This window comes from Microtus oregoni, unplaced genomic scaffold, assembly GCF_018167655.1.
Source record: "Microtus oregoni isolate MIOR12 unplaced genomic scaffold, Mior012 000067F_ref0000223, whole genome shotgun sequence".
NCBI lineage: Eukaryota > Metazoa > Chordata > Mammalia > Rodentia > Cricetidae > Microtus > Microtus oregoni.
In genome coordinates, this window is record NW_024543974.1 from 598,011 (window position 1) to 624,770 (window position 26,760).

The following is a 26,760-nucleotide window of genomic DNA, read 5'->3' on the forward strand; positions in this document are numbered from 1 at the left end:
CCTGTTCAGCACACTTGAAATTGCTTGACCTTTTACCCGGAGTTTGTGAGCTAAGCCTATTCTTTGTGTAGATTACAGAAATGAATCTATGATGGAGAACAAAAGCCTTCTGGGAGGGGAGAGAGGAAGGAGGATCACATTCTCCTGTCCTTCCCGTCCTGTGGCTCTGCCTACCACTCTTTGTCCCAAATTTTCATGGTGAATTCTAGTCTTCCTTTGAAGGCCAACCTGATGGATTTTTTTCTTTTTTACAAAAATGTTACGTGTGTGTGTGTGCACGCACACGCACACGTACACAGATAGGACAGAGGATAGACCTTGGGAGTGAGTCCTGAAGTTGTCGGACCTGGAGATTGGACCCAACTCATCAGGCCTGGTGGAACGTGCCTGTTCAGCCATCTTACTAGCCCATTGACTTTACTACCACATACATCCCTCCATCCCTCCATCCCTCTTCCCTCCCTCCATCCCTCTTCCCTCCCTCTTCTCTCCCTCTTCCCTCCCTCCATCCCTCCTCTCCCTCCCTAGTATTCCCTTCCTCCTCTTGTGTTTCACCCTCACCCCTGCCGTGTGTGTGACTGTGTAGGGCAAAGGCTGACACTGCGTATCATCTGTAACCCCTCTTTTCCCAGACAGGATGTGATATTTATTACTGAACATGATTTAGTAGGGTAGAGGGTAGCACCACAGTAGAAGCCCCGAGGAGTGCGGGGCCCGCCAATGCCCGTGGGACCAGGATTGGTGATGCAGCTGACCCCTCGGCCATCAGGAACGAGTCACTTCTCAGCGACTGTGTCCTTCAGATCAATCTACATTCAGTTTAGTGAAGCCTCACCTCTTTGAGAGAGACAGACAAAGTAGAACTCAGTGAGGACGACCAGGGCAAGAAAGTGGGAGGAAGGGGCTTAATAACACCACTTGCCTCTGGCAGCACGGAGAGCTTGAACTTGGCTTTACTTAGGGCCTCCATCCGATGTTCCTTATTCTGAGGCATGATTCAGGTGGACGTGATGGCCTGGACAGTGAGACCCCTGGCCGTGGTGACCTGAGGCTTCCCTAGGGCACAGCGAATACCTGTCTGGGGCCTAGATTGGAGGCGACATTGAGGTCAGAGCTCGAAGAGCCTTCAGAAGATTGTCTCCAAGGTCCCTTCGGGGAGCCCATACAGGCAACAGGGTGAGGTCATCCGAACGAGTGTGCTGTTGGCAAGCATTGCACACCAGGCCCCAGTGAGAAGCTGCTGGCAACCGTTGCACAGCGCGCCCCGCTGAGAAAGGGGACCTCCCGTGCAGCTTAGTTGGCTGCAGATTTACCTTATCTTTTAAGACACAGTCTCTCAGTGAACATGAAACTCACTGATTTTGTCAGGCGGAGTGGCCAGAGAGCTTTGCGGATGGATCCAGCAATCTGTCCTCCACGCCAGACATGCCGGCTCTAGGGTTTAAGAGTATTGCTGTGCCTGGATTTTCCGTGGGCGCTGGTGATCTGAACTCAGGTTCTCAGGTTTGCATGGGAAAACCTAACCCACTGAGCCATGATCCTTGCCCATCATTAATTTTATGGTCAGTAACATTAGTGTTAGAAATGAATGACATCTGTGGTGCCATTTCATCCCACGTACACATGTGCATGGATGGTGTGCAGCCTCGCCATACTGCTTCCTTCTCCCTGCTCTCAGATGCTACATCTCACAAATTTTTCTCTCAAGTGCTGGTGTTACAGACACTCACCGTTAGCCTGAGATGTGGTATGTGTGTGTAACTGTGCGTGTGTGTATGTGTCCATGTATGTATGTGCAAATGTGTTCGTTCAGGTTCCCGTGGAGGGTGTCTGACCCCCCAGTGGGGGAGTTATCAGTCAGTCTTGGGACACCTGACAGGGTTCCTGGGATTTGAACTCCGGTCTTCTGGAAGAGCAACAAGTGCTCTTAAACACCGAGCTGTCTCTACAGCACCCTGTGCCGAGGTTTTCAATGGTTCTGGGGATCTGAACTCAGGTCTTCATGCTAATTCAGCAAGCATTTTACCTGCTGAGCCATCTCCCCAGTTCCACGTACATATTCGTTTCATAGGCTTTGAACTCAGAAATTTTATCCGTTCCTTGTCCACACTGATGATGCATACAGAACACATTCTGTGACAGTTCTCATTATTTCACTGTGTGGCATCTACACTTTGCAAATGTGGGTCTGTCTCCTGGGTCACATCTCAGCTCCAATCACAGTGTCCCAGTCTGTGGGGAGCAGGAAGATCCTTGTGCCCACAGATCTCCTGGGAAACCAGGAACGTTAAGCATGCAGTAATGTCTTCTCAACGGAAAAGATGTGAGACCTGTTCTTCCATCCAGAAGGCTGGGGATTGGAGGTGATTAATAGCCTGGTGATCTTCACTATCTGTTGGACCAGGCCATATCAGGCTCCTACAACCAGGACCAGAGATACCAAATAGCCCAGATGTGTTCAGATCTCCAGAACCTTTGAAAACCTCAGCACAAGGTGATGTAGAGACGGCTCGGTGTTTAAGAGCACTTGTTGCTCTTCCAGAAGACCCGAGTTCAAATCCCAGGAACCCTGTCAGGTGACTGATAACTCCCCCTCTGTGGGGTCTGACACCCTCCTTGGGAACCTGAACGAACATATTTGCACATACATACATATACACATACATACACATGCACAGATACGTACACATACCACATCTAAGGCCAACGGTGAGTGTCTATAACACCAGCACTGAAGAAGAGAGACAGGGTAGAATCCTGGCACTCAATGGCCTAACGCTCTAGACCAATCAATGAGCCCCACGGTCACAGCGTTACCCTGTGTCAAAATAAGTTAGGTGGGTGCCTGGAGTATGTATGGCTTCTACATGCAAAATCATATCTGCCAGCATATGCACATGCAGTTGTGAACACACGCACGCATGCGTGCACATGCATTCACGCACATGAGTTCTACACACATGTGTTGTGGGATTCCCCTCTGTATGCTATGAATAGGTTTTACTACCGTTGGTTAATAAAGAAGCTTCTTTGGTCAATGGCAGGGCAGTACAAAGTTAGGTGGGAAATTTAAAATGAATGCAGGGAGAAAGACGGCAGAGTCAGGCAGATGCCATGCACCTGCCAAAAAAGACAGACACCGGAAACTTACCGGTAAGCCACAGCCTCGTGGTGATACACAGATGAGTAGAAATGGGTTAATTTAGGATGTAAGACATAGCTAGGAATATGCCTGGGCCGTCGGCAAAACTGTGTTGTAATTAATAAAGTTTTTGTTGTGACTATTTGGGTCTGGTTGGCCAGGAAATGAACGTGAAGTCTCCACTTACACCTATGATCACATAAACATACGTACCACATACCAAAAGATCTGCACACTCTCTCACACACATATCCACACATGTGTGCTACACATATGAACACATATATATGAACCACATATCAAAAGATTTACACTTGCAAACATACACAGAGGTGGACACATGCATTCAAAAACAAGTGTGTCTACACATAGAACACATATATATGAAGCACATACCAAATGATTTACACACATCTGAAAACATGCAGAGATGCATACATGCACTCACACACAGGTGTGCCACACATATGAACATTTACACATGTACTGCATACTAAAAGTTTTATGCATAAACCTGCATACTCCATACACGTGTATTCACACACACATGTGCTACACATAGGAACACATTTACACATGTACTGCATACTAAAGGATTTATGCATAAACCTGCATACTCCATACACGTCTATTCACACACACATGTGCTACACATAGGAACACATCTACACATGTAGTGCATACTAAAAGATTTATGCATAAACCTGCATACTCCATACACGTGTATTCACACACACATGTGCTACACATAGGAACACATTTACACATGTACTGCATACTAAAAGATTTATGCATAAACCTGCATACTCCATACACGTGTATTCACACACACGTGCTACACATAGGAACACATTTACACATGTACCACATACCAAAATATTCTCTCTCTTTCCCTCTCTCCATCCCTCTCTGTCTCTTTCTGTTTCTCTGTCTCTCTCTCATACACGCAGGAGTACACACTCGAATAATACAAGATTCAATGATAGGGAAATGTATTTTTCATCTCCTACTGATAGAATATCTCAAGTAGGAGATATTCAGTGCTGGAAGCATTACTGAAGGTCCATACGATCACAGATATTTTGAACAAAGGGGGAAGTTCCCCTAGATGATTCACAGTTTAGGAAGTACCATGATTCTGGCCAGAGGGGAAGTTCTCTCATTGACTGTGGAGAAATGAATTCTGCTTGTAGAAAATGAGAGATGCCGAACACACACTTGTTTTTAATGCTTCTGCATCACAGGACACAATGAGACAAGTGGTCAGGACGAGGAGAGGCCCCATGCAGAAACATGAGTTAGCATGGGACCATTTTTGTTTAAAAGGGCATGAAACGTTGGGAAGGGAGTGCAATTACATGACTCATACCAGCAAGTCTGAAACAATTCCATATTTATTAAACCAAATGTTTCCAAGTAATGATTTCCCATGGAGTATGTATGTATGTATATATATATATATGTGTATATATATATGTATATATATGTATGTATGTATACACACACACACACATATATGAAGGACACCACAGGATAAGAGTCTTAAGTGTACAGAAGACCTTGTCTATCACTGATGTTCACATACTACATGCACAATAAATTTGAATCACAAAACATTCTCAGTTACCGCTATCCATACAAAGGAGGAAATACATAAACCACGAGGAAGTGAGCTATAGGCATACTAAGGATCAACTCTTAATGTGACAGGCAGTTGACATCAGGTAGCAGACCACATTGCATTGAAAGACCTTATAAATTTTGTCGGGAAGTGACATTTTCACATACTCGTCACAATACTTACATCTTTTTTTCTTCAGGAGTTCTAATGAATTCTACCAATTTCACTACTTCTGGGGCACAGTCTTTTCAAGTCTACAGGACGCATTCCCTTTGCAGGGTTATCGTCATTCCCATAGGCTCCATGACTGAACAAATGTAACAGCAGTATACAATGGCAAGAGTGTGCCTCCTTTAACTATTTCTCTGAAGATGACAAGGATGGACCACTCTTGTGCCTTCTAATTTGGTCAAGTGATACTGAGGTACAAGACCCCACTGTATCGACCCCAATGCACTGCTAACCATTAATTACGACGCTACCAAGAAAAACTTGCCATTACGACCCGTGGGCTGGAGGATGCTATAGACATCTCTGGACTGCTGTCACACAAATCCTTCGGTTTACTTGGGTTTTAGCAGAAAGGGGTATCTTTAGGAACAGGAGAACACAAGAAGATGTAGTCGCTGAAGCCGCAAACCACAAGCACCTTCTCCCAGAGAATTTCCATGAGAGAGTCGCTCCCCTCGTATCGACTTTCATTTCTTCAGAGTATTATGAGAATAACAGATCCAGGAGAGACAGTTGACCAGCAGCATTCTCTTGCTGGCGCTGTGAAGCACAAGGACATATTAAACGGACATATTAAAATAAACAGTGCTCGTCAAGCCCCAGTTTACCCTGAAAGGCTCAGTACTTACATTCAGCATCAGAAGTTTTGTTTCCAAGGTGGCTATTAGACGTCTCAGCTCTTCAATGGGGGATTCTCCCCGAGAATCCCTCAGTATTACAAGTTTCTAAAGTGAAAGAGACATGGGCAGAAATCAGCCCCGGTCATTTTGTTTACAAATGCGAACAGCAATATTTAAAAGGGAGTAGATGTGGTGAAAAGACATGGTTTCATTATTCCAAAACAAGCATACAGCATGTGCAACATGGAGATCCGTCACCCACCAAAGAGACACAGACGTTACCACTCCACAACCCACTGCTGAAAGTTCAACCTTGTGGCATTAGCGGGGGGGGGGGGGGGGCGGAGGGTTCGGGGGAAGGGTGCTTTGCCTACCTAGCATGGATCCCTCTCCCCGCAAATCAAGAATGAATCCCAATGAAAACAGAGAGCATGAGGCATGAGCTCATTGACTGCCACTCATTTCTTTGGGAGCTGGAGTAGCTTGTCGTGTACCACTGAATACCATGAAATTAAAACTCATGGTTTCCACCCCCACAGTGCCTTCAGTAGTGTGTGAAATAGCACATGCCACATTTAAATGCTTGTGTGAAATGCTGTGGGGGGGGAGCTTATAAAATTTCGCAAGACCTCTTCCCTTGGGCACGCCACCCCTGTGACCTGGTGAACAGCCAGCCCAGCCACAGGGGCAAGCGAGTTGCTGGTTCAGTGAGCCATCCTGAATGATATGAAGGAGAGTGACTGAAGATACCCACGGCTGGCTTCTGACCTTCACACACACACACCCAGAGGAACGTACACGTGCGTGTGCCTCAGTGCACACACACACCCAAGGGAAAATGCACTGTGAAGCAAGAACAGACGGTCTGAAAGGCATCAATGCCCTGTACAATACGAACAACTCTGGATGAAATCACCAAGGCAGCAATTCCTGCTTCAAAGGACTCTACCCACCGTATGTGAACTCTAAAAGTAAAAACTCATTTTGTACTTAGGTTTACATGGAACCATGACACCATGAGGAAAATGCTGGAAGATGCTCTGGTACAATGGTCTTGCACTGTTTCAGTAAAACTCTGACTGGCCAGTAGCCAGGCAGGAAGTAGAGGCGGGGCCAAGAAAACAGAAGAATTCCAGGAAGAGGAAAGTGTCAAGTCTTCAGTTGTGACCCAGTCCAAAAGGAAACAAGATGAGAATGCCTCGCTGATAAAAGGTCCCAAGCCATGTGGCTAACACAGACAAGAATTGTGGGTTGAGATGTAAGATATGAGAGTTAATGAGAAGACTGAGCCAATAGGCCAACCAGTTTATAAATAAAATGTAGGCCTCTGTGTGCTTCTTTGGGACTGAATGACTGCGGGACCAGGCGGGACAGAAACCTCTGTTGACAGGAAGATGTTTACAGGTAACTTTCCGAAGGAATAAGCCAAAGCATGGAAGGAACGCCAGAGTATTCAATGTCCCTGTGTGTGGGTTGCTTTCAGAATGTACAACAGACCTCCAAGTACTGTTCACACAGATCTTTAAATTCTTCCATTCTCTTCTTCTGAATACCCAGAGACTGATGAATAAATTTTTGCTGCTCCTTGAAGATATTCTGAGACACAGACAGTAAAAGATGTAAGAACAATACAGGGAAACTCAGAAATATTACAAAAACGTGACTCTGTATCATATTTATGCAAAACATATACAAGGAAATCACTAGCAATTTTTCAAGCACGATGACCACTTCACACAAGTTATCTAATACTAAAATATTACCATAGTGATGAGAACTCATTCATTTAATGGAACGTTTTCCTACGTAACAGTATCTAAAACATTGCTGTTAGTTTCTGAAGACTTGAAAACCCATCCATTAGAGACTGTCATAGCTGGTGAACCCTCTGTGTTTACAGAAATTACCCTGAGATGGCCCCAGTGTCTCTCACTCCCTACATAGGAACCCACTCCCTTTTGTTCTTGCCAGTAAGAGTAGAGTCCACAGCTGGCCTGCTTAACAGGCAAGGATTCTGTAAGACTTACGTCGGATACTGTCCTGGACCAATATAAGAATGCACATCTAAGAGTCTTTTGAAACCAATTCCATGAGATGGGGACCTTAAGTATCTCTCCTCTCACACCTAGCAATCTGAGACACAGAGGTAAATTATTTTCCCCAGTGAGCGTGACTAGCAAGGGACTGAACCGTGACTGCGTTCCAACTGGTGGGAATGCAGAATGCAGGGGCCATACTCCTGCCCACTTGACTGGACGGAGGGGGGGGGGGTCGCCTCCATCTCCCTCCACATCCCAGCCTCAGCCTCCCCACTTTGGAAGTCAGAATCTCCAGGAGGGCAGCTCCATCCTACACCAGGAAGGAAGATTCCCTCAAAGATGGCACTGTCCGGTGTCAGGCATTTATTTGTGCCCCAAAACTCATAAAAACCTCACTCAAATCTCCAGGTTAAAGGAGAGTCAGTCATCCCATGGCTATCACGGATTGAAGCCTTGCCTTCTTCACCTCTGGGAGTGGGCTGGTCTGAACTCCAAGCACTGAAGGCTAAGCCTCCACCTGCTCTGCCGCAGCCACAGGGACTGCTCTCACTCTGCCTCCCTCGTCACTGTGTCAGAAGGCTCTGGTGGGCCTCCTGCTCCTGGTGTCTGCACTTCTTGGGTGGATCAGAAAGGGCTCCCTCTTAAGATACAATCCCATACCTTCTCCTGCACTCTCCAGGCAGTGCCTGCTCACCTGCTACCCCCCCCCCATGATGGCTGCTAACCATCACTGACCTTGTCATCTCTCTGTGGGAAAAGGAACAAACCAGGGGGAAACGGTCAGTGGCCAGTCTCTTGTCACCACATCCACCACCCTGCTTGCCTCCCTAAGTTCTTGTCTCGTCCCTTCCCTCCAGACTTGCTGCAGGAAGCCCTGCTACTTCTGATGCTGACACAATGGATTCCTTGAAAGCTAAGCTGCTTGACACTCACAGCGAGTTTTTTTGCACGTTTCTTGACTTCAGCTGCATCCTCGGATAACTTTCTTTTCAAAGTCTTCATCTGAAGAGAATATTCTTGATAAAGTTTCTGCCTGTGAATGATATAGCAAGGAATAGTGCCATACTCCATCCCAATAGGAAGAAAGTACATTTGAAGCACGACTGACTTGCCCTCACTAACGCTATTGGTGGAGGATGTGGAAATGGCCTCTAAACTATGCAGACAGGGAAAAGGAAGCTGACTGGATTATTTCATTTTACATCACAGCATTTGCTCCTCCCTGCTGAGAGAGAAGTACCTTCCCACGCCTTTGTGCCAGAAAGCTCAGGAAGAACTATTGTTTTACTATCATTCCACAAATATTCGTCTGTCTGACAGACACAACTTGTGGTTAGTTCTCTCTTTCTGAAGAACAGGTCCAAGGAGCATGCACATCCGCTCCCATCAGAGAATTCTGCGGTGGCCTACCTGCTTGCTCTTCCTCACGCTGTGCCAGTGTGGATCTCGGTACAGTAGCACAGTGAACACTGCTCCTGATAGCTATAAGGCTTTGGAGGCATGGGATTTTCATTTCTATGGCACCGAACAGAGGCTCGACCGACTGTGGGATGAATGCTTTGAGGATTTCAAGCTCCAGGTGCCCAGCACGTTCACGTGATGCATACTGTTCCACTGACTCAACAGCAATGTGTCAAAACGGTCATCATAGCCGGGCGGTGGTGGCGCACACCTTTAATCCCAGCACTTGGGAGGCAGAGGCAGGTGGATCTCTGAGTTTGAGACCAGCCTGGTCTACAAGAGCTAGTTCCAGGACAGGCTCCAAAAAAAAACCACAGAGAAACTCTGTCTCGAAAAAACCAACCAAACAAACAAACAAAAAAAAACAACAACAACAAAAATAAAAAACGGTCATCGTAATTCATGGCTAGGAAACGCAGCTGACTTCGGTGATGATGTGAGGCTATAACATGACTAAAGAAGTCTACCCTATACAGAAATGCCAAGCCGAACACGTTCTCCTACTGAGCTTCTGGCCCGTGGGGGTCACGGCTATTCCTCAACCTCTAGCTATCGTGCTTACTAACCAAATGTCAAAGCGTCCGGGATAACAGCACCAAGAAGCAACAACCGTACCTTTGCTCGCCCTGGATTTTTAGAATATCCTCAAATTTCAGCTCCAAGGTTTCAGAAGACTCCATGATGATCGCTGTGAATCTTTCGCTGTTGCCCTGAAGAAAGTTCTTATTGGGTTCTGTATCGAAACACATTCTTGAAACCATTACTGTAAAGTTCCGCCAGCTTTAGTTTTCTACTTAGAAAACCACTTGCTATTAATAGAGGGAAACAATCTGTCAATGGCAAGAATATCTGCCTCCTTTCTTTCAGTCAAGAATTTCAGTGGTTATGACCTTGAGGTGAGATTGGAGAGCTGGACTTCAGTGTCTATATCTTACAGACAAAATACAGTGAAGGGAACTTAGCAAAACTGGCAAGAAAGGGTTTCAAATCGCTGTGCAATTTCCTCATGGGGCATCATTAAAAGGTAAAATTCAATCAATGTACATATTTATGCTCCAGTTCAAGGACACATTCTGAGGGACTGTTGGGCCGCTTTGTGCAAAACACAACAGTAGTCCGTTTACAAAGATCTCCAAAGGCTCCGAGATTATTGCACAGTCAGATGAAAATACTGTAACTATTGTAGCCATTGGAGCTTTTAGGCAAATTTGACAGGGTAGACACCCTGAATATTCTAACGGGGGAACCACACTGATCGATAAGTCTGTGGTACTGGGGATGGAACCCAGAGCCTTAAGCATAGAAGGCGAGTGCTCTCCCACTCAGCTACCTCCCTATCCTGATTCCTGAAGTTTCCAGAATCGATTCTCTGTCAGAAACCTCTACAGAGCTCCTAGAACGTTCTCGGATTGCAATGTTTTTTTTAACTGTTTGTGTGACTGACTTCTGACAGAGACATTTAAAGCAGGACTCAGTCTGCGCATACAATGGTCCCAGTGCTGACTTCAGCTCCCCACTGCATGTACCATTCTTTACACACTAAACAGTGGTCAGGTATTTAAGGGAGGCTGGCCACCACCCCTACTCACACACACACAACACACACGCACATACGCACAAACACACAGGGAGAGAGAGTGAGAGAGAGAGAGAAAGAGAGAGAGAGAGGAGACAGAGAGCTGGACTGAAATACAAACAAGTAAAGTAATATGTGGTATTTTGTTTGGATTGTTTTTAGAGACAGGATTTCTCTGTGTAGCTTTGGTGCCTGTCATGGAACTAGCTCTTGTAGACCAGGCTGGCCTCGAATTCACCGAGATCTGCCTCCCTCTGCCTCCCAAGTGCTGGAATTAAAGGCATGTGCCACCACCGGCTGGCTTCAAATGTGATATTAGAAACAGACATATCACTTGTGCGAATCAAAACCTTGAAGACAGATAATTACATCTAATTTTCAAAGATCCCACTGTTAGTAAATAACAGCATCCACACCACAGGTGCCATGTTCTCAATATTGGCAATTAACGTGAAGTAGAGAGTTGGTAATCTAATAAATACTATTTGACACTGTTTGAGAACAAGGCAGTAAACACACTCTCTTGTCTGCCAAGCGATAGCTCCCTCGCCTTGCACTTCTTTGGTTGAAACAATTTTCTCAAATTCCTGATATCTCCTAGAATGTACCTTCAAATTCTTCAAATAAATTCTGTATTTTCTTCCTGCAAAGAAATTACCTTTTTACTTCGATGTACATAAAAGGTCATTTTTGTAGTGAGTGGAAGAAGTGGAGGGTGCCACACAGCCTACATACAATTCACATTTCAAGAACAGGCCACCTTATTCCTGTCAGACAGGCTCTATGACAGGATCCGTACTTTGTTGGAGGCATGAGATTTTCATTCCTTACCACATTGAACATCTGATCTACTGTAGGATGCTGCTTTGAGATCCTTCAGCTCAATGCACCCAAGTACATCCACGTGGTGCATGCGCCTTAGTTGCTGCATTTACTTACTTACTTACTATCTCCGTTTATTCTGTTAGTCTGGCAATCAGCAAGGACCCGGAATATCCCCCAGGTTCTGCCATGCCTCCTCAGCCCTCACTTCTGGGCTTAAAGGCTGGGTGTGGCCACGCATGGCTTTATCTGTGGGTGCTGAGGGCCTGAACTCAGGCTGCTGTGTTTGCACCTTAAGCACTCTTCCACTGAGCCCTCTCTCCAGCCAGACTTTTCTAAATTTATTTCGTGAAAACATGAAAACGTATCACCTGGCCTCTTGCCCTTCTGTTCCAGAGGAAGTACCGTCCTCACCACTGACATCAATGACTTCTCTTCCTGGTGTTTTAAAACGAAAGAGGAAAACTATTTTGAAACAAAGTGTGCTGTTCTCATCATCCCCCACGGAAAGCAGTGTCATTATAGTGTTTCTAGATTCCATAGCCAGCATCTGTTCCTTACACTTTTTCAATAGTCATCCGTGAAATCATGAACACACACACATACATGTCACATATACATCACACACAGAGACACAGACATACAGATACACAGACACACACATACATATCACATATACATCACACACAGACACACAGACACACAGAGACACAGAGATACACACAACACACACACCACTTTAGGCTTGACTCTCAGACCAGTTGGTCCAGGCACCTGTACAGGCCTTCCAGAGAGTCACTGTGACCCATGTGCTCCCGGAGAGGCATGTTGACTAGGCATGTGGCAGGTTTCCTGTGTGGCAGAAATTTCAGGTGGGGGAACCTAAAGGCCCCAAGAAGCTTGAACAAGAGTTATTAGCATCTGAAACCTCCTGCTATTCCAATAAAAGTTCATGCACATAATCCACTCAGTGCTCCACCCACCAAGAGATTTTAGGATGTCCCCCGGGGTGGACACAGCCCTACAGGGCCCTTCTGTTTTTGTTGTTGTTGTTTGATTTTTTTTTAACCTTGGGTGATGAAATCTGGGGTCTTGGTGTCATGCAATGTGATATGCATGAGCCTTGGATGTGTGCCAGCACTGTCAGGAACTTTCCCACCCACCAAGAGATTTTAGGATGTCCCCTGTGGTGGACACAGCCATATGGCAGCCCATCTTGTTTCTTCAAACCTGGAGTGATTGAATCGGGGTTCCGGGTGTCATCTGACATGAGAATCAGACCTGCCTCGGATGCGTTTCAGAACTCTCAGGGGCTTTCCCACCCACCAAAAGACTTTAGGACGTTACCCAGGTGGACAGAGCCCTACAAGGCCTATCTGGCTTGTTGTTGTTGTTGTTATTGTTTCTGGTTTTGTTTTTTACCTGGGGTGACTGCATCTGGGTTCTTGGTGTCATCCCACGTGGGATTCGGATTCAGCCTTGGACACGTGCCAGCACTCTCACGGGCTTTCTTCTCCCCGCTTGACATGGCTAGAATCTTCTTGGGCTAGACAGGACTCCGGCCACTACAGATACCAGGAGGAATTACAGGATGGCAATGGGAACAGGGACTTGGACTCCACAGGATGTGGCCAGATGCCCTGGCACTTGTACTGCAGCAAGGAGAAGGCAAGAGGATGTCACCACAGTTCAGTTCTGCACCATATCTCTATCTGAACGTGGAGCTCTCAGACCCACTACCTCTCAAGATTGGTCCTCTGCTGTGTTCCCGACCCTTGGGTAGGAAAATCCTGGGCACTGCCGGTGTAGGAGGGTCATCTGTCTATATGTTACTTTCATTGGTTAATAAAGAAACTGCCTTGGCCTTCTGATAGGCCAGCCCTTAGGTGGGTGGAGTAGACAGAACAGAATGCTGGGAGAAAGAAAGCAGAGTCAGGCAGATGCCATGAAGCTCCGGCCCGAGATGGACGTAGGTTAGAATCTTCCCGGTAAGCCACCACCTCGTAGTGCTACACAGATTATTAGAAATGGGTTAATCAAGAAGTGAGAATGAGCCAATAAGAGGCTGGAACTAATGGGACAGGCTGTGTTTAAATGAATACGATTTGTGTGTTGTTATTTCGGGTGTAAAGCTAGCCATGCGGGAGCCGGGCGGGAGGAAAAGCAGGCCAGCTTGCCTCATCACTACACACTGCCTCCCGCCTGCCAAACAAGGCACCAAATGCCCGTGTCTGGTTGGGAACGCCAACGCATTGAGGGCCTACTCAGTCACCTGGGCCACGTCTCCCAGCTCATAAGCTGTCCCACTCAGCCTGCCCAATCCCTGTAGCCCTCTTGACCCCTCCCCAACCTTGCACTCTGGGGCCTTGCTCAGTCCCATTTAGAAGCAAAGCTCCTGAGATCACCCCACAGGTTTCCCTCGGTCCTGCCTCTTTGAGATCCCACTGTCCTGGTGCATGAGCTAAGTAAGGTTCCTCTCGGATCCCTATCACAACTGGGGAGACTCATAACAGAGTTACTCAATGGCAAATCATCCATGCAGGTATTCTCCCACCCTGGGAGCCTCCTTCTCCTCAGCGAGTGGCTGTGCCTATCTAGGCCCCACCTCCCAATGCACATCTCTCTGACGGGCTGCAAAGGCATACACGCCCAGGATTAAGTGGCCTGAAATGGCACTTGTGAGATCTGGATGCAGAAGTTGCCCAGACGTTGGATGCAGAAGGGGCCCAGTCCTGCCCCACCCCCTGCAGACAGGCATTTCTGTCGAGGCAAGGCCCTTGGGTGCATGTCAGTGGGCCCCAGATGTCCCTTGAGGACTCCAGCTGGACACAAGGAGGAAAACATGGACAGTCACTACTTCCCCTTCTGTACCTCACTGCCACACCCAGCTCTCTTCAAACCTGCCACCCTCAGAACCCCTTCCTCTACTGCCTTCAGCGTCCTATTTCACTACCAGGCAAAAGTGGGTCTTTCAAACTTCACCTCACAGATAAACCTGCGCCCTTCCTCCTCAAGATCCCGCTCTCCTCCCCCAAAGGGCTGTGCATCCCTGCTGACCTGGGCTCGCGATCGAGTCTGCTATTTACCCTGTCCACTCACCTCGGTGACCACACTTGAGAATGCCCCTCTGAGAGGCTCCTTTCCCGCCCCTGTCAGACAGAGGCCCCACCTCTGGCACTCCTGAGGCTGCCTGCAGGCCCTCGCACAGGTGTGACGCTGTCCATCAGTCGCCCATTCCCGACTCGGGCCCTACAGTTGCCTATGTGCTTGATTAAAGTGCCCAGAGTTCCCTTTCAGACCGGTGAGCCTGTCGAACTCTTGCCAGTGGAAGCATCGCAGGAGGACCCAGTTGTCCTGTCAGGACCCACAGACCCCAGGAAGGAAAGGAACACAAAACAGCAGATGTGGAGAGTCCCTACCGCCTCTCTCAGGCCCCTGACTCTGCCCCACCCAGTGTTCTAGGGCTCAGCTGCCTTCATCACCTCTTTTCATTCTTGCCTCTGGTGCCTCTTGCAGCTTGAAGTGGAAGTGAGGCTCCCAAAGTCACCTCACAGGCCACCCTGACCCCTCTCGCTCTGTGGTCCCTCTGTCCTGCGTCAAGAGCTTTCGTCTTCCTGATCCCTCTAAACCACCCCAGGAGCACTGGCACGGTACCCCGAAACCCCCAAAACAAAGAAACAAAAAACCCCGCCACTCACCTACGTGCCTCGGCTCCGCTAGACAGCTTCCCTCCACTCAGAGGTTGGCCACGTTTAGTCTGGCCCCACCTCGCAATATAACACTCTCTGATTGGCTGGCCTGATACCCCTTGTCGCACGCGCAGGGGCGGGCCAACATGATGCGCATGCGCCAAGGGGTTCAGCACGCCTAGCTTGACCAGTCACGCCCTCCCCTTGAGGCATGGCCCACGGCCTCATTTCATTGGGCCGTGGTCACAGCCAGTTAAGCCCATCTTCCTGTGTATGTGTCTGTCTCTGATTGGATGCCACCGGAAGGGGCGTATATGTGCCATGGGGGCCAGTGGGTCCCATGGGCTGCTCTCGGGACATGAAACATAAGCACTTACAGGGAGAGGTCAGGCGAGACTCCAGGGCTGGGCTGATCTATCAGTCAGAGACAGGCGTTTACCCTGGGGCACAGCAGTTGAGCATGCCTGAGAGGTCCACTGTGCTTTTCTCTCCAAATGGTGCTCTGGTTGCTGATGGCCCGTGGCTGTATCTCAGAGGTCTCAGGTGTTCATCCTGCCCCCGAATAGTACACAGGGGCCAGCTGTTGGATACCGCACGTCCCTCCTCTAACACCCTGTCCGGCTAAGACCTCCCAGGCCCTCTATTTCTCAAACCTCGCCTCTGATGCTCCAGAGGTGTCTAGTCCAGTTCGAGGCTAAGGCCAGACACAGGCACATCGCATCACAGGCCCTCTTGAGCAAGCCTCCCCGGGATCCCCACCATCCAACCCCAGGGGCTGTGGTTCAAGCATTACTTGCCTAAAACCTCGCCAGAAGATGCCCTTTCACCCAGTTATTCACTAGGTGATCCTAACCCAACCACACCTTCGAGAGCTTCCTTCCCTTCAGAAACCAGCCACAGATAGTTAGTCCCAGCCTTTCCGATGGACATGCACCCCTTTTTGGCTGGAAGGGCGTGCTCACACGCGAGGCAGGTACAGCATGGTCTGATGAGTACGGTGGCCTATCCAGGCTTGCATGCATGCCTGACGGATGGCCATCAGGCACGTCTCACGATGCACACTCTGCTCCCCAAGGGCTGTAGAGGAAGGTAGTCTCTGATTGCCACGGCTGGAGCCTCACCGTGGAGTCCCTTAATGGTCAGTCACCTTCACCACCCTGATCCAACAAGAGTAACCTCAGATGCTTATTTCTATTTTTATAGACATGAGGGTCTCATGCAGATAAAGGCCACCTTCCAGAGGATACAGTTAGGTTTGCTGACATAGCACCCATGCGTGGGACCGAACCTTTGTAGTAGGAAGGGGGCCGCTAGTTCTTCCTGCCTAGACCCAAAACAATCACACAGAAACTGTATTAATTAAATCACTGCTTGGCCCATTAGCTCTAGCTTCTTATTGGCTGACTCTTACATCTCGATTTAACCCATTTGTATTAATCTGTGTATTGCCATGTGGCTGTGGCTTATCAGGTAAAGTTCCCAGCTTCTGTCTCTGGTGGTGGCTCCATGGCATCTTTTTGACTCCACCCTTCTTTCTCCCAGCATTCAGTTCAGTTTTCCCCACCTAGCTAAGTTCTGCCCTGCCATAGGTCCAAAGCAGTTTCTTTATTCATTAATGGTAATCACAGCACACAGAGGGGACTCCCACACCAGCCCTTCAGGTCTTCTATCAGGCTGTCTTAGTTAGGGCTTCTATTGCTGTGATACAATCCATAACCAAGGCAACAACAGAGAGGAAAGAGTTTATTAGGGGTTTATGCTTCCAGAGTGGTAGGGTCCATAATGGCAGGGAATGCAGTTGGCACACAGGGCACCTCCCGCTGGAAGCTGGAGCTGAGGGCTCCCATCTCAAACTGCAACCCAGGAAGTCAAGTGAAAAAGGAGGCTTTTGAAACCTGAAGGCCACCCCCCCCTTACACACACCCCAGCGACATACTTCCTTCCCTCAGCAAGGCCTCATCTCCTTAGCCTCTCCAAACAGCCACCAGCCACCATTGGATTTTAGAGAGGAAGGAAACTAAAGGCAGGAAGGAGACCAAAGTCTGGCATCAACAGGTAAGCCTGACTCTGTTTAACCCAAGGACAGGGACTCTCCACCGGATCTATCAATCCCTGCTAAGTCACAATGTAAAGAACCTGGTCTGGGTGACCAGTTTGGGGACGACAATCTATTTCCTCTACCCCTCTGCCGGCCAGCCAACATTGAAAGTAGGCCATTCAACAGAGCAAAATGTTACCCACTTACGCTACTTCACAGTCATGCTAGCTATTGTTGTTCGCGGTGTCCTGCATGTCCTGCCAGTGTGCAAGGGTTAAATCCAAAGGAGCAGAGCAAGTCGTTCCCATGTTGTTGGTTATGCTAGTTCCGGGTCTGGGAAGATAGGGAAATATCCCACAAAGGAAGCGAACGAGAACAATCACAAGACAAATTAAGACGACCAGACTCCCAAGGCTTCCTGGAATTCCGGGGGAAGACCATCCTTCCTCCAAGGTGGGATATGCCCAAAGACACTCCAAGTCAAAGGTATAAATTCCACAGGTGGCTCCCTATCCTCTCCCTCCCCAATTCTGTCCAGAAGCTTCTGAAAGCGAACAGTCAGACCTCAGGTAGAATCTCTCAGGGGTCCCTCCTGGACCCTAACCCAGTCTACGGATCGAGACAAAAGGGTGCGATATTCAATAAGCGTATCATTACACAAATGAAGTATGGACATACGTATGTCCTTGGTTGGCCGGTTCCTATCTGTCCTTGGGGTATGTAGATGAAGCATACTTTGGACATATTTTTAATTGGCCAGTTCTAGGCTATCCTAAGGCAATGCTCTCCCATGTGCTACTGTCTCCTACTAGATGGCCCTTGTCACATATGAAATGTTTTAGCCTAGCCTAAACAGCGTGGTGGAAAGCAATTAGATCAGTCTGACCGGTTTTTCATTTCTCTCATTACCCGCAAAACCTCAGCACAGCATCCCCCAATATCCGATCACCCACCTAGCCATTATCACCCCAGTGCCTTTCTCCTCAGAAAGAGGACATATGGAACCAGTCCCTCTCCTCCCCAAGATTGCATCTCTATGATTGGCTGGGAGAGGGTGTTCCAGCAGGTGGGGCCTAGCACATGCCCACGTGAGTGGCGGGCTTAGCAGGCATAAAGGTGAGCACAGCAAGCTCATGCGTGAGCCATGCCCGAGAGATGCCTCAGAGGCGTGCCTGCATGAGGCAGACCAGGAGAATGTGTGCTCACGAGGGAGGCTGTCCAGCACATAGATGCATGCATGAAGCAGGGACCAACAGGGCCCATGTATTAGATTCGAGGAGGCTTTCCAGGGCGTGTCCCCCCATAAGGGCCCTTATCGTGAGGCTTGATTCATGGCTGCAATGCCTTCAGCCGCATTAGGGCTATGGTAGTCAGAAGGGGATGCACCTCCATAGTCTCAGATATTTCAATTCTTGTTCCCGAGTTGGTGTTGCTTTTGGGGAGGCTCAGGAAGGGTGGCCTTGTGGGCAGAGGTGTGTCACTGGAGGTGGGCTTTGAGAGTGTAAAGCAGTGGTTCTCAACCTTCCTAATGCTGCAACCCTTTAATACAGTCCCTCGTGTTGTGGTGACCCCAACCAAAACGTCGTTTTCATTGCTACTGCATAACTCTAATTTTGCTACTGTTATGAACAGAAATGGAAATATCTACATTTTCCGATGGCCTCGGGCGACCCCTGTGAGAGGATCATTTGACACCCCACCCCCGAGGGTCTGCAGCCCTCAGGTTGCAATCCACGGGTTTTAGGACTCTCAAAAGGTGCCATGTCGAGTTTGCTCTCTCTAGTCCTGGCACCAACGTGGATGGCTGAAGGGACTCTGGCTAGCTTGAAATTGGTGTGCATGGCTCTGGCAGGCTTTGCCCTTCTCTCCCATTCCCTCTGCCTTGCTGAAGACTGTTAGATGACATTCCTAAAGCTAGCCACCAAGGTCCATTCACTCATGTGGTCACTTCCTCTTCCTGAGGTTGACTACCAAAGTCCAGCAATCAGAAGCCCCCTTTGCTTCACCTAATGAACATGGCCAATTAAACTTAAACCCCTCATCCTAACACACGCATAAGAGAGAATCCGGTATAAGTCAGGGCTGTCTAGGTGAATAGAACCAATAGAGAAATGTACACACACACAGACACAGACATACACACAGACACACACACAGACACACACACACATTCACGGGGTGGCTGGAATTCTTTGAATGCCTTACCCAATTGGGTGCTGGATTGTCCACAAATGGCTTTCTGCATGCCAGACAGTGGGATAATTCAGTATCAGCTAAACTGACAAGCTGGAAGCCTCGGCTCAAGGAGAACAAATGATGTAGCTGCAATCCAGGCCTGGAAGCTCCCTGGACTGTAGCTGCTGTGCATCTCCATTAGATGGCTGGAGGCTCTGGAGTCTTGTGGCCATGAGTGATGGTGACGGTACTACATGCTCTTGCTCAGGAAGGATGGAGTTAGGCTGCCCTGGCAGGCTTTCTCTTCTTTAATTCTGCCTGGGCTCCCAGACTACTGCATGGAAAATCCACACCCAGGGAGAGACCTTCCCCTGTTACTCTCCTGGAAATCCGTCCTCTCTGACAATGGTTCTAGAACAGACACACCAGAAGTGAGCTTCCCTAATTCTACTCTAGACGTCTGTCAGTCCAGCCACGCTGACAACATAAACCAACAAAGACACGCTGCCTTATAGTTAGAGGAGACATTGAAAAGCTCAAGGAAGTATCCTGGGTGGCCATCAACGAATACGGCATGAAGAAAATGCTGTGTTACATACAGAATACAGTATTTAACACATACATGACATGGCACATTCGCATGAGGGACAAGCAAAGGAAAGCCTGTCATCCACAGGCAAATGGATGCAACGGGACACCACAGAACAGCAAGAGAGCCACGCCAAGTGTCACATGTTCCCTTTTATCTCATAATGAAAACCAACCAACCAAACAAACAAACACAATGAAACCCAGGGAGCAGAAAGTAGGATAGGCCAGGCTGTGAAGAGGTTTGTGAGTTTTAGCATCTGAGAGCAGGGAGAAGGTAGCAGTATGGCGAGGCTGCACACCATCCATGCACATGTGTACGTGGGATAAAATGGCACCGCAGATGTCATTCATTTCTAACACTAATGTTACTGACCATAAAATTAAAGATGGGCAAGGATCATGGCTCAGTGGGTTAGGTTTTCCCATGCAAACCTGAGAACCTGAGTTCAGATCACCAGCGCCCACGGAAAATCCAGGCACAGCAATACTCTTAAACCCTGGAGCCGGCATGTCTGGCGTGGAGGACAGAGTGCTGGATCCATCCGCAAAGCTCTCTGGCCACTCCGCCTGACAAAATCAGTGAGTTTCATGTTCACTGAGAGACTGTGTCTTAAAAGATAAGGTAAATCTGCAGCCAACTAAGCTGCACGGGAGGTCCCCTTTCTCAGAGGGGCCCGCTGTGCAACGGTTGCCAGCAGCTTCTCACTGGGGCCTGGTGTGCAATGCTTGCCAACAGCACACTCGTTCGGAGTGACCTCACCCTGTTGCCTGTATGGGCTCCCCGAAGGGACCTTGGAGACAATCTTCTGAAGGCTCTTCGAGCTCTGACCTCAATGTCGCCTCCAATCTAGGCCCCAGACAGGTATTCGCTGTGCCCTAGGGAAGCCTCAGGTCACCACGGCCAGGGGTCTCACTGTCCAGGCCATCACGTCCACCTGAATCATGCCTCAGAATAAGGAACATCGGATGGAGGCCCTACGTAAAGCCAAGTTCAAGCTCTCCGTGCTGCCAGAGGCAAGTGGTGTTATTAAGCCCCTTCCTCCCACTTTCTTGCCCTGGTCCTCCTCACTGAGTTCTTCTTTGTCTGTCTCTCTCAAAGAGGTGAGGCTTCACTAAACTGAATGTAGATTGATCTGAAGGACACAGTCGCTGAGAAGTGACTCGTTCCTGATGGCCGAGGGGTCAGCTGCATCACCAATCCTGGTCCCACGGGCATTGGCGGGCCCCGCACTCCTCGGGGCTTCTACTGTGGTGCTACCCTCTACCCTACTAAATCATGTTCAGTAATAAATATCACATCCTGTCTGGGAAAAGAGGGGTTACAGATGATACACAGTGTCAGCCTTTGCCCTACACAGTCACACACACGGCAGGGGTGAGGGTGAAACACAAGAGGAGGAAGGGAATACTAGGGAGGGAGAGGAGGGATGGAGGGAGGGAAGAGGGAGAGAAGAGGGAGGGAAGAGGGATGGAGGGAGGGAAGAGGGATGGAGGGATGTATGTGGTAGTAAAGTCAATGGGCTAGTAAGATGGCTGAACAGGCACGTTCCACCAGGCCTGATGAGTTGGGTCCAATCTCCAGGTCCGACAACTTCAGGACTCACTCCCAAGGTCTATCCTCTGTCCTATCTGTGTACGTGTGCATGTGCGTGCACACACACACACACGTAACATTTTTGTAAAAAAGAAAAAAATCCATCAGGTTGGCCTTCAAAGGAAGACTAGAATTCACCATGAAAATTTGGGACAAAGAGTGGTAGGCAGAGCCACAGGACGGGAAGGACAGGAGAATGTGATCATCCTTCCTCTCTCCCCTCCCAGAAGGCTTTTGTTCTCCATCATAGATTCATTTCTGTAATCTACACAAAGAATAGGCTTAGCTCACAAACTCCGGGTAAAAGGTCAAGCAATTTCAAGTGTGCTGAACAGGGCTGGAGAGATGGCTCCATGGTTGAGAGCTCCAGCTGTGGTTCCAGAAGACTGGGATTCAGCTAGCCACCGCCGACTTTGGGTAGCTCACAACCCCCTGTAACTCAAGCCCTAGGGGAACTGAGCCTAAAGTCTGACCTTCCTGGTACCGACACACACTGGGAATATGCTCGCAAAGACTCAACAAGGAAGATAAATGTCAAATGTACTGAACACAGATTCTCGGGATTCCTTCAAAAGATACAGCACAGGACAAGAGTAAGAGAATGACACAAGAGTCAGACAAACACACACGCACGCACACGCAGAACTACGTGAGTAAAATTAAACTCTAAAGAGAACACTAGAAAATGCTCGTGGAAACACCCACCGAAAATACTGAAACTGTAAGTGCCTATGCACACACTCACAGATAAAATATTTTTGACCAAAGGGAAGGGCAGGGATCTTCCAGCCAGTGTTGAATAATGCCAGAAATGAGTCTGGATGTCTTTGGGAAAAGCCAGAGCCCCACTGCAAGCTCTAAGCCAACACGTGAAGATCTGGCTCTGCCTCGGGAACCGTGTTAACAGTCTAGCGCATCTGAGCACAAAACTACAGAGTTGTGCTCTACTGAACGTCTGAGTGAGCAGGTGGGGCTGGTTTTCCATTTGCAATGCAGTTGGCTCTGTGACCTCATGAATGGATGAAAGCAAGCACGGAAAGGCGGATCCCACCGTTATTTATTTCTTCCTGAAATAAGCAAGGTAACATTCACTTTGGGCAGGTGACAGAGAACCAAAGCAGCCTGTCGTAGAATCAAATGACATTGGCTTCCTGAATGTAACTGGCCCTGCTGGGGAGAATGTCAGGGTCAGGAGGGTCCACACTTAAATGTTGCTACTCACAGAACTGTTGGGGTTCACTTCATGGTCAACAGAGTCTCAGTCTTATTTCTAACCGACAAAGTAAAGAGAAAGGAGCTGCACTGACTACTACTAACACCCTCTGGGCACGGCTATTGCTCCCTGTGCCTCCTCCAGGTGAGCTTCAGAAGGTTTCTTCACAGCTGTAAGGACCAGGGACTGAAGGTACGTTTCAACTACCGACACATCCTGCTCTTGCTGTGGGAAAACGGAGAGTTAGGGGATCATTGTTCCATCTCTGCCCTTAGGAAGCCATTCCGAGGCACACAGCATCACAGACCCACGACTTACACTTTCCATGATAACTCTGTCCTGCGCCTTGGAGATTTGTTTCTTCACTTCACTTTCTTCGCCACCAATGAGAGTTTTGCCATGTTCATGCAAGTCCTTGGCTTTCTGAAACAAACAAACGAACAAATCTCCACTCGAGTCTGGCTTGACACCTCACCTCATGTAATTTTAAAAGAACCGACTTTGCATAGCCAAAGGATGCTTGTTAGGAATTCAGAGTAAGAACAGTGGCTACTTCAGCACATCTAAAGAGTTACTCCACTTCAGGAAACCTTCCAGTCCCCCATTTTAAGGTGGTATCATTGTGGGACAAGAAGAGCAAAGGGACTTATCAGGAAAATGGGTGGAGATATGTTAAAGGCCTCACGTGGGGCAGACCTGGGAGGCCAGGCATGGGCCCACATTGGAGACTCCCCAAGGATTCCCACACTGGACACCCCCAAGGCTGCCCAGAGGAAGGAGCCATTTGCCATGCCCATAGAATGTGATTTTCACCGAAGAACACACAGTGTGCAATCCCACGACCCTTCGGTCTAAGGAAAGCTCAAGCCAGGACTCAAATCCCTCTGTTCTCTCAAAGGACACTGCAGGGGTGGACACAGAGGAGAAAGAAGTGTGTCGCCCTCTGTCCAGAAAAGGGCAAAACGCCGGTCCAGTCCCTGCCCTATTCCCGGGGTCCAGAGCAGCTTAGGAACAGATGACCTGCACACTAGCTGAACACAGGTATGGAAGGGGAGCTTGCTGGGCTGGCGGCTGAAGAGGACACAGATGGCGACTGCAAGCAGTAGAAACATTAGGGAAGACAGCGCACATGGTGCTTTCTGGGCACAAAACAGAAGCAAAGCATGGGTAGGGAATGGGAGTCACTTCAGGAGAAGCTGGTACTCTGGGAGGGAAGACGGGGAGACAGAAGCAAGCAGCCAGTGAAGCTTTCAAGAAGGTGTGGGTGGTGTGTGTGTGTGTGTGTGTGTGTGTGTGTGTGTGTGTATGTTAGAGGGTGTTGTGCGGAGGACACAGGAAACAGAGAGAACAAAGCAAGAAGGCCACCGGGAAATCTGGGAGAGGGAAAGGCCGTGTTTCAGGACAACAGTCTCTCAGAGGCAGAACTGAGGACTAGGAAAGGAGGGAAGCCTGGGTGGAGAAGCAGAGGGAGAGCGAGAAGAGCGAGCACAGGGCAGAAGGGACCACCTGGGAAGCCAGAGAAACCCAGTCACAAGGCTCCCTCTGAGCTACTGCTGCTGCTCACACTGAGCACCCACAGTTAGAAGGGAGCCTTTCTGGGCGGCTCTTCCAACAGGCTCCCAGGCAGTACTCAGCTGCATTAGAGCTGCATGTTCCCTTTCTTAAGCTCTTCCTAAAGGCCTAGATGTATGTAGGTGGCTCTCAAGGTCTTGAATACTAACTTATATTTCTGCGTGCATGGGGGTGCAGGAGAGTGTGCATGCACATGTGTCTGAGTATGGCGACCAGAGGTCATAACAAATTCAAAGTGATTTCCTTCACGTGTACCTGTCTGCAAGCATACGTGTGCACTCGGGAACACCTGCGCCTTCCAGAACCCCTCACCACATCAAGTTTTGAGGCAGGGTCTCTCACGAAACACGAGGCTTTACAGTTTGACTGTTCTGGTGGTCCCACAAGCCCCAGGGATCCTTTTGTCTCTACCCTCTCCACTCTGGGCTTATAGGCACATTCCTGGAGTACACGGGGGTGCTAGGAATATTCACTAGGGTACCAACAGGGGTACTCACACTTGCTCAGAGAAGACAGACCTAGCTTCTCGCCAGCATCCTGAAAACATTCAATTTACTATGACACATGGAGCACTTTAGATAGGGCATCTGAGTCGGGTCTGAGGAGAGATCTTTCACAGAGCATTTTAATGAGAGCATCAAAAAGAATTCCCATTGAAGGGCTGCTTCAATCCCTGGATATACAGAGGTCACTTAGGACCTGGAGCTTCAGCAAGGGTAGAACTGCCAGCTCGCAGTTCAAAGAGGATTAACCCTCTACCAGTTTTTTCATTTCCCACATCTCTTGGGGAGATGCTGAAACGCATGACCACCAACACTGGAGAACAATGCTAATGTCGGAAGACTATAAATGTATGAAAGAAAATAAAAGCTACCCTTGCCCATTGTGTATTTCACTGATCTGTCCAATCCAAACAGTCAGAGAAAACCAGAAGGATCCCCAGACGTGCCAATCTCCATCGCAATGTCACCGGAGGTCCATAACTCATCACTGCGATGCACTGTGATCCTCTCTAAGCAGAGCTCTCGTCACCAGCTCCTGTGCTAGAAAGCTGCCCCCGACACTGTCATCGGCTTCCCAGGTCAAACAAACCTTAGCATCGCTCCTAGGTGTGGGGAAAATTTTCCCAAGAGAGTGTGATCATGCTCTGCAAAACTAATTACTTCTCCCACAAGCTGAGAAAGGGCCAATCTGTCTTCTCCTTTTATAGACACGTGGCATGGCATAGGGGTGTGTTCTGTTGACAAGTGCAATCTACCAGACCTTCAAAAATGTGTCACGTAAATCTTTAGCGTTTCCAATCGTAGTTTCGTGATCCCCTATAGCTTTCTGTAAAATCTTCATCTGCTTCCAAGTTATAAGCTGAAACGTAGGAGAATAATGACAAAATGTCAGTACAACTGAACATCCAACCCTGCTGCCAGTCACAGAAATCGCTTCCCGTGATGTTTTGTGTGCTGACATTTCAAGAACGCGTTTGAAGACATGCCCTTCAGTGCCAAAAGCAACATAACAAGACCTGACCTGTCACAGAGGGAGATAGTCTGTCTAGCTGGTGCAAAAATACTATAAAATCGTTATTCAGTTTGAAATTAACATAAGCCCCACCTCATCTGTGGATTCCCTCCTCACTCGCCAAAATTAAGCACAAAACGTTCCTTTGTTTATTCACAAAGTATTTTGAAGACACCGAGGGCACGGACTAGCTTCCAAGGAATCCCTTCTCCCAACCCTCCCCCCCCCCAAAAGTTCTTCATCAATCAGTCATTCCCCGGAGTGTGACATCATCCCATCAACTGTATTATCGACCTAATAAGAAGGGCAGGGAAGACGAATAGCAAACATACTGCAGCTCCTGTGGTCAAACATTCCACAGCAACATGTCAAAAACTGCAAGCACTCGATACACAAAGTCTAGAAAGGCGGGGATTCTTCACGGCTCTGCTTTCACCCTCCTAGGAAACTGAGGCAGGGAGGTGACTCATTTTCTGAGTTTTCATGAGGAGCAAGCAGCAGGACTATGGCTGCATGGCAATCAGTGGGGTCCGGAGAACATGCTCCTCACCGCCAGACTGGAATCTGTCTCCATCTCCCTCAGATTCCAGGCTCTGCTTCCCTACTTTTGGAAGTCAGCATCTTTGGGAGTACCGCCCTGTCCTCCATCAGGATGAAAGACTCCTCAAAGACAGCACTAGTCTGTGTCCATGAACACTTAGCTACCTCTGAACGCTAAGCCTCCACCTGCTCTGCCACAGCCACAGGCACTGCTCTCACTCTGCCTCCCTCGTCACTGTGTCAGAAGTCTACCTGGGACCGCACCCTCACCCTGTCCTGCACCTTTGGCATCTGCACTGCACGGATGGTATAGCTTTCCCT

General features: G+C 48.6%; 2 pseudogenes; one reads left to right on the top strand and one right to left on the bottom strand.

Annotated features, from left to right (window-relative positions):
• Positions 1-1,132: 1,132 nt before the first annotated feature.
• LOC121440504 lies at positions 1,133-1,307 on the bottom strand (annotated as a pseudogene).
• A 19,326-nt stretch (positions 1,308-20,633) lies between these two features.
• LOC121440488 lies at positions 20,634-20,809 on the top strand (annotated as a pseudogene).
• Positions 20,810-26,760: the final 5,951 nt, after the last annotated feature.